Raw genomic sequence first — 12,717 nt, 5'->3', positions numbered from 1 at the left:
GCGGCGATGCGGGCGGAGCCGGGTCCTCGCATGGGACGGCGCCGAGACCCCAGGCTCTGAAGCGCACGCGGTCCCGGCCAGGGCCGGGAGGCCGGCCAAGAGGAAGCGCGGCGGCGGGGATGGGAGGCCAACCCCGGTCCCGGTCTTGGCGGGGTAAGTTTCATCTCTCGTTTGCGCTCTGATTTTTTCCTTGAGCTAGTCTTGTTTCTTTTCTTCTTATTCCGTCTTCTTCTATAGGTCGCCAATCGCGCTGGCGAGGGCGGTGGCGGAAGCCACGGCCGCCGAAGGGGCCGAGTTCCGCAGGAGCCGGTCCGACCTCGCCGATCAGCCCGAGGTGGAGGGACAGGCCGACTTGGACCTCGGCCTGGATCCGAACGATGCCGAAGCCGTGGCCTGGCGGGATAGGAACCGGGCCGAGTCAGAGTTGGAGGCGGCGTCGGTCCGTGCTTGGACCGACGCGGTGGTGGCATGGGCGCAAGGCGGCGCAGAGCCGGCCTGACGCGAGATGCCAGAGGGCACGGTGGTGGCGGCGACGGTCTTTAAGCTGTCATTGGTGAGGGAGCGCAGCCGTGGAGGCCGGGCAGCGGTGGTGATCCCCGACCGGGCGGTTGTGGAGGTGGCGGACGACACCCCGCCGCGGACCAACGTGGTCGGGCGAGCGGGGGCTGATGGTGGTGGAGGCGGCACCGTTTTGGAAGAGACGCTGCGGGCGGCGGTGTCGGAGGCGCCGCCGGTTTTGGAGGAGGTACCGCGGGCGGCGGTGCCAGAGGCCGCCCCGGCAGCTGGGCCGGAGACGACGACGCATGGCGTCCTGGTGTCCGGGTCATCGTCGGTGTCGGAGGAGGTGCTGGCTGCGTCGCGAGCGGCCAGCAGGGAGTACACCTTGGTGCCCCAGCAGGGAGGGTGCCGAGCTGCCGTGTGTCAGGACCCCAACTCAATGCCACATCGATCTAGCATGTAACACCTCATATCACTTTGCGGCCTCACGCACGGTATTCCCACGGGTGTCGCCTTACCTTTGCCCGGGACCGTTTGCGTCTTTTGGCACACGTATATGATAGTGTCGCTAGCATCCATATGATAAGGAGCCCGGGCTGACATGGCTAGTCGTAAACCCAAAGTGGCCCAAACTTACAGGGACAGGCATCCATGACCCAACATCGAACGTGTCGGTCATCAGCGAGTGAATCCAGGCTGTAGCACTAGGCTAGCAGGACTCCGGTGAACCGGGCTGTAGCGGGCTAACAGGACTCCGGTATTCATCGCGTGACATTTCCCCGAAGGGACAGACACAGGAACGAAGAAGGACACATGCCGGCCAGCCTAAGTGTTTCGGAGCAGTAGCAAGTTACCATGGCTCAGTGGAAACACTAGGAGACATTTCCCGGTAAGAGAGGCTACTAAGGATAAACAACTAGATAGCCAGATCCCACACATACCAAGCATTTCAATAACATACACACAATATGCTTGATATGTGCAAATACAACATGGCATCACAACATGACTCTACGACTCAAGTATTTATTCATTAGGCTCCGAGGAGCGAGGTATTACAAACATGGGTCTCATGACCCAACAATCAGAGCATACAAATCAAAGCACAAGCGGAAGCTATCATGTCTGGGTACAGACATCTATAACTGAAAAGGGCTGAGAAGCCTGACTATCTACCAGATCCTGCCGGGGCACAAGATCGTAGCTGAGGTAACAAGCTAAACGTCGAAGTCCACGCGAAACTACTAGTGAGACCGAAGTCTCTCTGCAAAAACATAAAATAGGCAAACGTGAGTACAAATGTACCCAGCAAGACTTACATCAGAACTAACTACATATGCATCATTATCAACAAAGGGGATGGTGGGGTTTAACTGCAGCAAGCCAGCTTTGACTCGGTGGCTATCCTGAACTACGACTGCAATGTAACTCTTTTGAGGTGGCGCACACGAGTCCACATATTCCCCATATCAATACACCACTATGGATCCGCTCCCGTCTCCCTACGAGAACGCCATCCATAGCACTCACGCTTATCTTGCGTATTTTAGAGTATCCACTTTCACTTGTCTATGAACTGATATAAGCAACCCAGAAGTCCTTTTCCGCGGACACGGCTATTCGAATAGATGATATTAACCCTGCAGGGGTGTACTTCTTCATACATGTTTCCACCACTTAGCGTCTGCACACGACATGTGCTCGGCAGACTTCAAGCGAAAGCCGACGTGGGTGTAGACCACGACCTACCTAAACACCTAAGTCTCTAGTCCAGGTTTATTGCCTATTCGGGTTCCATCCATGAGGAGATCCGGCCGGAGTTTCGCTCACAGCCCCAAACGATGTGAACAGGGTTCCGTGACACCAAACGGGTGCCCGGTTTACCCGGCCACGTGCCTACCGCATCACAGCCCACCCCTACGGTCAGCGCTGTCCACGGCCTCCAGCATACTACAAGCACCAGAAACTACTTGCAACTCCTGGACAGAGGACAAGGGTGAATAAGAAGTCGAGCGGGGTCATATTTCAGGGCCCAATGTATGGTAGTAGCTGAATCATGGATCACAAACACAGAACTCAGTTCCTGAGGACGGCTTCAATGAGACAACCCACCATGTACTCCTACATGGCTTCTCACCGCTACCTTTACCAAATCGTGTTCACACACTTAGCTCACACACAGTAGGACATGTTCACACACCTCTAATTCATCCCCGATGAATCAGACCTGACTCAACTCTAAGCAGTAGCAGGCATGACAAACAAACATGAATGAGTAGGCACAACAGGGCTCAAACAACTCCTACTCATGCTAGTGGGTTTCATCTATTTACTGTGGCAATGACAGGTCATGCAGAGGATAAAGGGGTTCAACTACCGCAGCATGTAACAGTTGAATCGGTGTTGTCCTAATGCAGTAAAAGAGAGCAGGAGCGAGAGAGTGGGATTGTATCGGAATGAACAAGGGGGTTTTGCTTGCCTGGCACTTCTGAAGATAACATTGAGTCTTCATCAGTGTCAACGACCACATCATCGGTATCACGTCTATCGAGAGGGGACAAATACCGGCAACACAGAAGGAAACACAATCAATGCAATGCACAATATGATGCATGATCATGACATGGCAAAATGAATGTGTTTTGAGCTAATGCAACTAGCAACAGATTAAATGAAGTTGGTTTGAATACAAGATTCAAATTCAAACTCCATATGTGATTATTCAAATGCCATTTAATCGATTTGTGCTAAACAGCAGCTATAAGTTGTTCTAACATGCATGAAAATGGTACATATGGATTCCTTGAATTTTTCTGATAATTTTTCATATATAAATTATTTAATTTGGAGCTACGGTTGAATTTCTATGAATTTTAGAAGTTTTAGGCATTTTCTGGAATTTCCTGAATATTAATAAATCCAGAAAATACTTATTGCGTCAGCATTGCGTCACTATGACGTCAGCAGGTCAACAAACGCTGCTGGTGGTCAAACCTGACCAGTGGGGTCCACTGGTCAGTGACTGGGGCTGATTAGTGTAGCTGACATGTGGGCCCAGTCAACAGCCACGTCAGCTTAGTCAAAGCTGACGCGTGGGGCCACTAGGATTAGTTAAAAACTAAACAGAAACTAATCTAGGATTAATTAGCAGGTGGGGCCCTGCTGTCAGTGTCACAGGGTTAATTAGCAGGGTCAAATCCCGGGTCAGTGGGGTCAAACCCACCGGCGACATGACGCCGGCGAGGCCCGAGACGGCGGCGCGAGCCGGAAACGCGCTACAGGGCACGGGCGAGGCTGTGCTTGGGCTCGTTGGAGAGCCCTTGCTGGTGCGCATCGAATGGTGGTGGTGGCCGTGCCTGTGGTGGCCGGTACCGACGACGGCGAGCTCGTGAGCGGCGGCCGGAGTTCGGCCAACGGCGGGTTAGGCGATGCAGGGCGCTAGGGGAGGCGTTGGTGCGTGCTACGTGCTCCTGGTGAGGTGTGGAGCACGATGGTGTGCCCGGCTTCGAGCCACAGTGGCTCTGGCCACGACGGCGACGAGGCACGGCGGCGGCGAGCTTCGGCCGTGGTGGAAGATGGAGCTAGGGGACGAAATCAGGTGCGGGAAGTGAGGGGAAGAGAAGAGAAGCTCACGGGGAGTCGGACGAGACGCTGAGTGGGCTCGGGGACGCCTCTGCAACGGCGAATTGACGACGGCGATCTCCGGGCACCGGAGATGAAGACGACGACGCTCCGGTCGACTGCGGCCTCCTCTGGTCGCGTGCGTCGCGTGTGTAGCTCCACGGGGTCAGGGCGGAGCTCAGGGATGCATAGAGGGAGCGAGGGGGTGGCTGGTGGCCGCGGCGAACGGCGTCGGTGGCGACGGGCTCCGCTCGGGCAGAGAGGGAGAGGGAGCAGAGGGGGATAGGGACGGAGGGAGAGACGCGGGAGAGTGAGGGAGGGTCGAGGGAGCCGCGTGGCGTCTCCAGGGAGTAGCGGAGGCAAGCAGGGAGGCAGGAGGTGGCCTGGGCGTGTGCCCGCGCGCTCCGGCCACGCGCCTGCGCCTACTGGCGCGAGGAGGAAGGCGACAAGGGGGGGGGGGAAGTGGTGGGCTGGGCCGCTGCTGGCTGCACAGTGTTGGGCCAGGTAAGTGGCGCCAGGTAAGTCCTTCTGCTCTCTCTCTTTTACTTTTTTTTTCTATTTTCTGTAGTTTGTTTTGATTTAGTTTAGCAACTAAATCATTTAAATAAATTCTGTAGATTTTTATGTGGCTTGCTAAAATATATACAAAGCCACTCACAAACTTCCAGAATTATTGGAGTCATATTTAATATATATTAAATATAAATCCAAAGCAAATAGTTATTGGATTAATTCAAATGGCCAAAATAATTATCTCTGTGACTCCAAAAATATTGGTTTAAATTTTACCTCTTACCAATATTTCCATGGAATAACAGGAACATTTTCTTGGACACATTTGAGAAGATTTAATTGTTGGTTATTTTTAGAGGTTTCCTGAGGCTTTTGAAAATTCCTCAATTCAAATTTCATTTGAATTTAAACATGATGCACACACCAGACAGTACCAGAAGCTAGGGATGTGACAACTCACCCCCACTAAACAAGAATCTCGTCTCGAGATTCAAGCGTAGGGTAAGGTGAAGGGGAAACGCAAACTAGTATAATCTTCACGATCCAGGGTGCACTTCAGTTGAACGTTGATTCATTCACCATTATTGTCTTGAAGTCTTGCTCTGAGAAATCCTGTCAACATGACATGGAGGGAAGAAGGAGACTCTAGAAGGGTCGATCTTCTCGAAGATCGAACAACTCAGGATTAACTCCCGGAATGTGACATAGCAACATCTCTCAAGCTGAGAGACGAAGCATACCTCTAGAGGGACGGAGTGGAGCAGGTGACGAGGTTCACTAGGTAGACAGCAATTCCAGACTTAAGAATGTGGTGATCGGTTGTCAACATAACGAGGAGTTGAATTGCCATGACACCACGACGAAACATCCTGGAGAAGGGTGATTCGTAGATTATTATCTTAAGTGGAAAAAAGAATTACCTTTGATATAGAGATCACTGAGACTCTCTATATCAGCCGAAGGCAAATCACAGCAATCGATTGGCGGGGTCGGTAGAATGGCATACTCGGACTTGGATGATGTGGATTACCTTGTTGAAGACAACGTAATGGATGAATTTGCTTACCACCGGAAATGGAAGAGACCCATGGTAGAATGGCACATTGACGGTGCAAGCTAGGAACAAAATGCAAATGCTGGGAATGATTCTGGTAATTGGGAAGAACCCAACAACAGAGAGTGAATTCACTGTTTGAAAAGATCATAGAATTGCCGAGAAAACTGAGAGCAATCCCAGTTAGTGCCGATGATAACACGTAGCGCTTGTGCATGCTCTCAAGAACTTGATCATTTCCATATTCATCAAGGTTTTACCAACATCCGTGTCAAGGATCCTGGCAACACAACTTGCTACCACGATGAATGATGATGGATGATGCAGATGCAAAGGAAGATAACACTTCTCAGATTACACCTTAGCGAAGCCAAGGAACAAAATCTGGATGATCGACCGAGAGACATTTAGCACTCCGCTTCTAATGTTCTCCTTGATGTGCTAGTGTAACCCATTCATAGAAATGATCTGGTATCTAGAACATCAAGTAAAGGTCGGACTTCGGGAACACAAAAATCCATAGGGGCAACTAGGGGGTAAACCCTACGAAATCCCTATGGGGAGGTGGCCAACTTCATCAATCAAGATATTATAATAACAGGTCTTCCGGCTGGGTGTGTTGGGCACGACATCCACTTTACCGGTTATTGCGCGACCAATATTATAGTTCTTGGGGAAATGTTCCAACCATCATATCTGCCTGAGATTCAGATCTGGTTGGTGTCAGAATATTCCAGACCCATCGAGTCTAGGAAGAAAAATGAAGGTTTGCAACACAAATCAACGAGATGACGTTGCGGGATTCTCGGGAGATGAACTACGATAGCAAGCTCCAAAACATGAGCTGGTTCTGCTACTAACATGTGAACACGTTGTCCCAGACAAGCATGACCACATAGTAGTCTTATAATAAAACACTACCGAGTTCAGGAGGGGGAACCATCAACGAGGGTATCGAAGTCCTTACATAAGTCCGGATTAGCTCTTATGAAGGAACTCCTTCTCCTTGAACAAATCAACCAGTGGCTTGGTGTGCTAGGGATACATATAGATTGAAGGTTGCAAGTCTTCAAACCACAGCATTCTTCGCACGTGTGCATGACTGATTTGGAATGATTCCAAAGAAAGCAACATTGACTTTCTCGAATCCACGGCGGCAACTTGCATCAGATGCACATGAATTAAAGGAAGTCACTACCTTCATCCAAACATATGCTTCATGAGCTAGCATGAACAAATGCTTTCAAAAATTTCCAACACTAGCTTAATGCTCAACAAAATCATGGAGGAGATAAGGATGTTGTCAATGGGCTCAACAACAATTCATCCGGGTTTCCTTTTAAAAGGAATTCCATAGTTAAGTGAACACGGTGATAGCATTGGTCAGACCAAAGATGTAATGGTGTATGCTCGAGGGATCAACCACGAATAAGACAACATTACGAGCATCATTGGTACTGATTTGATTTGACGATGGCCAACACTCAAATCAAAGGATTGATAAGACAATAGGTCCAACAACTGATCACAGGGACCAATCGATGAAGATATCATCTTTCTTCAACACACACTACACAAGAATATCCCTTTGGAACGAACTAAGTCAGACAAGCTTTTATCTTCCAACTCTCCAAGTTGTTGTCCAGCTTAAGCAACTAGCTCAGGGATATCTAACACCGATTCTTGGAAAGAAGGTGGTTCTTAAGAAACCAACTTGATCACGGGCTTAACATAACGGTCAGGTGACGACCTGGTGATACTTCCGAGAAGACATTCAGAAAATCACGAACCACCGGTATGTTACTAAGCTCGAGAACAATCTCGCTTTTGAGGGCAAGACGATATAATCAAATGAGTGAGGACTTGACAAGATCCTAACTCATCAATCGAAGGGTGCACCGAAATAAGAACTAGGTAGCACGATAAGTCTTAGAAGGATGATTCAAAAACCAACATGCTAAGAATGAAATTATTATCCTTTAACTACCAAGCAACGAGGTTGCTGGGAGTATTGATTTCACACATCACAATTCATTTGTCGGTATTCCGGTTGCATCAACACGAGGGCCGAGGAATGACTAATGATGGTGAGAAGTATCACTGTACCAAGAGTTCATAGGATGGTGTGCAATTCCTATAACAATCTCGATATAGAATAAGGTAATACTCCAAGGTAGAACAGAACCAAAAGCTGGATTGGCATTTGATCTGCGGAATACAACTACTTTGACCCAATCCTAGATATGGACGAGGTACTGGAGTTTGTTTCTCCAAGTCATTCAGGACAGAATGGCTTGACGGACCACAAGAGTAATAGGCATCGATAAACGAACACACGCATACTCTTGACTATCAATTGATAGACGAAGGTCAGAATGCAACTAAAGAGAACAACTCAAAGGAACATATAATTTTCTGAGTTGTGGATGCATAGATTAGTATGTCGAACCAAGTTCAACATATTTCTTCCGGATAACCCATGCGGAAAGGTAGAACTGGCAGAGCCACAATATATAATGGAGAACTCATCAAAAATAATACTGTTGTGATATTTCAGTTCAACGAGGAACTTCTGCCATAAGTAGTTCATGGTATCTGGAAGAAGAAGATACCACGGACTTCAAGGACTATCGCAAAGGTTACTAATATCCTAAAGGCGCTAGCAATTACTATCAACATGAAGTAAGTAGAGTGAATCTCGGGTTCAAGAACCCAGGAATAGAATACCTACTACTAAGTAGCATCACGGGATGCTTTCGAGAATGATGGCCAGAATCATCACACTGGGAACACAAATCATGGCTAAATTACTAGATGATCCCCTAAGACACCTAGGGTCATAATAATATCTCCAACATATATGTCAAGGTAACGGAGTACCTCAATTCACTGATTAGTGTGGTTAATCTGGCCCATGGGAACATTGAAACGGGAAGAAAAGGATTTGCAAATGCATCCGACTATTTAGAAACCTGGGATGACTCGGACAGCATAACGGCTGTAAATGCTCAGAAAAGATTTGAGACATTCACAAAAATGGTGGCATAACCACTCAGAAACACAATATCAAGGTTTCGAGATCAACAGTTAACGTACGGAAGTAGAAGAAACTGAACTCAAGCTTAAATCCAACAATCTATAAGTCTACGGATTAGTACACGTGATCCTAATAGGAAGAAGAGATAGCCTAGTTCTTAATCCCCGTAGAAGAGAAGATGATGTCTCAGATCAGAAGGCCATGAGGTATAAGGAGTAAAAAGAGCCTTACGTTCCATCCCACAATCAATTCCCTTATATAACTAAAGAATTTCTAGACTCAACTTCGACCAGTTTGGCTTGGTAATCCTACAGGCAGTCAAGCTCTGATACCAACGCTGTCAGGACCCCAACTCAATGCCACATCGATCTAGCATGTAACACCTCATATCACTTTGCGGCCTCACGCACGGTATTCCCACGGGTGTCGCCTTACCTTTGCCCGGGACCGTTTGCGTCTTTTGGCACACGTATATGATAGTGTCGCTAGCATCCATATGATAAGGAGCCCGGGCTGACATGGCTAGTCGTAAACCCAAAGTGGCCCAAACTTACAGGGACAGGCATCCATGACCCAACATCGAACGTGTCGGTCATCAGCGAGTGAATCCAGGCTGTAGCACTAGGCTAGCAGGACTCCGGTGAACCGGGCTGTAGCGGGCTAACAGGACTCCGGTATTCATCGCGTGACATTTCCCCGAAGGGACAGACACAGGAACGAAGAAGGACACATGCCGGCCAGCCTAAGTGTTTCGGAGCAGTAGCAAGCTACCATGGCTCAGTGGAAACACTAGGAGACATTTCCCGGTAAGAGAGGCTACTAAGGATAAATAACTAGATAGCCAGATCCCACACATACCAAGCATTTCAATAACATACACACAATATGCTTGATATGTGCAAATACAACATGGCATCACAACATGACTCTACGACTCAAGTATTTATTCATTAGGCTCCGAGGAGCGAGATATTACAAACATGGGTCTCATGACCCAACAATCAGAGCATACAAATCAAAGCACAAGCGGAAGCTATCATGTCTGGGTACAGACATCTATAACTGAAAAGGGCTGAGAAGCCTGACTATCTACCAGATCCTGCCGGGGCACAAGATCGTAGCTGAGGTAACAAGCTAAACGTCGAAGTCCACGCGAAACTACTAGTGAGACCGAAGTCTCTCTGCAAAAACATAAAATAGGCAAACGTGAGTACAAATGTACCCAGCAAGACTTACATCAGAACTAACTACATATGCATCATTATCAACAAAGGGGATGGTGGGGTTTAACTGCAGCAAGCCAGCTTTGACTCGGTGGCTATCCTGAACTACGACTGCAATGTAACTCTTTTGAGGTGGCGCACACGAGTCCACATATTCCCCATATCAATACACCACTATGGATGCGCTCCCGTCTCCCTACGAGAACGCCATCCATAGCACTCACGCTTATCTTGCGTATTTTAGAGTATCCACTTTCACTTGTCTATGAACTGATATAAGCAACCCAGAAGTCCTTTTCCGCGGACACGGCTATTCGAATAGATGATATTAACCCTGCAGGGGTGTACTTCTTCATACATGTTTCCACCACTTAGCGTCTGCACACGACATGTGCTCGGCAGACTTCAAGCGAAAGCCGACGTGGGTGTAGACCACGACCTACCTAAACACCTAAGTCTCTAGTCCAGGTTTATTGCCTATTCGGGTTCCATCCATGAGGAGATCCGGCCGGAGTTTCGCTCACAGCCCCAAACGATGTGAACAGGGTTCCGTGACACCAAACGGGTGCCCGGTTTACCCGGCCACGTGCCTACCGCATCACAGCCCACCCCTACGGTCAGCGCTGTCCACGGCCTCCAGCATACTACAAGCACCAGAAACTACTTGCAACTCCTGGACAGAGGACAAGGGTGAATAAGAAGTTGAGCGGGGTCATATTTCAGGGCCCAATGTATGGTAGTAGCTGAATCATGGATCACAAACACAGAACTCAGTTCCTGAGGACGGCTTCAATGAGACAACCCACCATGTACTCCTACATGGCTTCTCACCGCTACCTTTACCAAATCGTGTTCACACACTTAGCTCACACACAGTAGGACATGTTCACACACCTCTAATTCATCCCCGATGAATCAGACCTGACTCAACTCTAAGCAGTAGCAGGCATGACAAACAAACATGAATGAGTAGGCACAACAGGGCTCAAACAACTCCTACTCATGCTAGTGGGTTTCATCTATTTACTGTGGCAATGACAGGTCATGCAGAGGATAAAGGGGTTCAACTACCGCAGCATGTAACAGTTGAATCGGTGTTGTCCTAATGCAGTAAAAGAGAGCAGGAGCGAGAGAGTGGGATTGTATCGGAATGAACAAGGGGGTTTTGCTTGCCTGGCACTTCTGAAGATAACATTGAGTCTTCATCAGTGTCAACGACCACATCATCGGTATCACGTCTATCGAGAGGGGACAAATACCGGCAACACAGAAGGAAACACAATCAATGCAATGCACAATATGATGCATGATCATGACATGGCAAAATGAATGTGTTTTGAGCTAATGCAACTAGCAACAGATTAAATGAAGTTGGTTTGAATACAAGATTCAAATTCAAACTCCATATGTGATTATTCAAATGCCATTTAATTGATTTGTGCTAAACAGCAGCTATAAGTTGTTCTAACATGCATGAAAATGGTACATATGGATTCCTTGAATTTTTCTGATAATTTTTCATATATAAATTATTTAATTTGGAGCTACGGTTGAATTTCTATGAATTTTAGAAGTTTTAGGCATTTTCTGGAATTTCCTGAATATTAATAAATCCAGAAAATACTTATTGCGTCAGCATTGCGTCACTATGACGTCAGCAGGTCAACAGATGCTGCTGGTGGTCAAACCTGACCAGTGGGGTCCACTGGTCAGTGACTGGGGCTGATTAGTGTAGCTGACATGTGGGCCCAGTCAACAGCCACGTCAGCTTAGTCAAAGCTGACGCGTGGGGCCACTAGGATTAGTTAAAAACTAAACAGAAACTAATCTAGGATTAATTAGCAGGTGGGGCCCTGCTGTCAGTGTCACAGGGTTAATTAGCAGGGTCAAATCCCGGGTCAGTGGGGTCAAACCCACCGGCGACATGACGCCGGCGAGGCCCGAGACGGCGGCGCGAGCCGGAAACGCGCTACAGGGCACGGGCGAGGCTGTGCTTGGGCTCGTTGGAGAGCCCTTGCTGGTGCGCATCGAATGGTGGTGGTGGCCATGCCTGTGGTGGCCGGTACCGACGACGGCGAGCTCGTGAGCGGCGGCCGGAGTTCGGCCAACGGCGGGTTAGGCGATGCAGGGCGCTAGGGGAGGTGTTGGTGCGTGCTACGTGCTCCTGGTGAGGTGTGGAGCACGATGGTGTGCCCGGCTTCGAGCCACAGTGGCTCTGGCCACGACGGCGACGAGGCACGGCGGCGGCGAGCTTCGGCCGTGGTGGAAGATGGAGCTAGGGGACGAAATCAGGTGCGGGGAGTGAGGGGAAGAGAAGAGAAGCTCACGGGGAGTCGGACGAGACGCTGAGTGGGCTCGGGGATGCCTCTGCAACGGCGAATTGACGACGGCGATCTCCGGGCACCGGAGATGAAGACGACGACGCTCCGGTCGACTGTGGCCTCCTCTGGTCGCGTGCGTCGCGTGTGTAGCTCCACGGGGTCAGGGCGGAGCTCAGGGATGCATAGAGGGAGCGAGGGGGTGGCTGGTGGCCGCGGCGAACGGCGTCGGTGGCGACGGGCTCCGCTCGGGCAGAGAGGGAGAGGGAGCAGAGGGGGATAGGGACGGAGGGAGAGACGCGGGAGAGTGAGGGAGGGTCGAGGGAGCCGCGTGGCGTCTCCAGGGAGTAGCGGAGGCAAGCAGGGAGGCAGGAGGTGGCCTGGGCGTGTGCCCGCGCGCTCCGGCCACGCGCCTGCGCCTACTGGCGCGAGGAGGAAGGCGACAAGGGGGGG

The 12,717-nt window shown here is 49.5% G+C and overlaps 1 pseudogene; it reads left to right on the top strand.

Annotated features, from left to right (window-relative positions):
- The first annotated feature begins 505 nt into the window (after positions 1-505).
- Positions 506-12,717, top strand: part of LOC123056756 (DNA excision repair protein CSB-like) — a 116,524-nt pseudogene continuing 104,312 nt past the window's right edge.

The sequence above is a fragment of the Triticum aestivum genome, chromosome 3A (assembly GCF_018294505.1).
Source record: "Triticum aestivum cultivar Chinese Spring chromosome 3A, IWGSC CS RefSeq v2.1, whole genome shotgun sequence".
Classification (NCBI taxonomy): domain Eukaryota; kingdom Viridiplantae; phylum Streptophyta; class Magnoliopsida; order Poales; family Poaceae; genus Triticum; species Triticum aestivum.
Note: the sequence above shows the minus strand (reverse complement) of the source record. Positions and strands in the feature narration are given on the sequence as shown.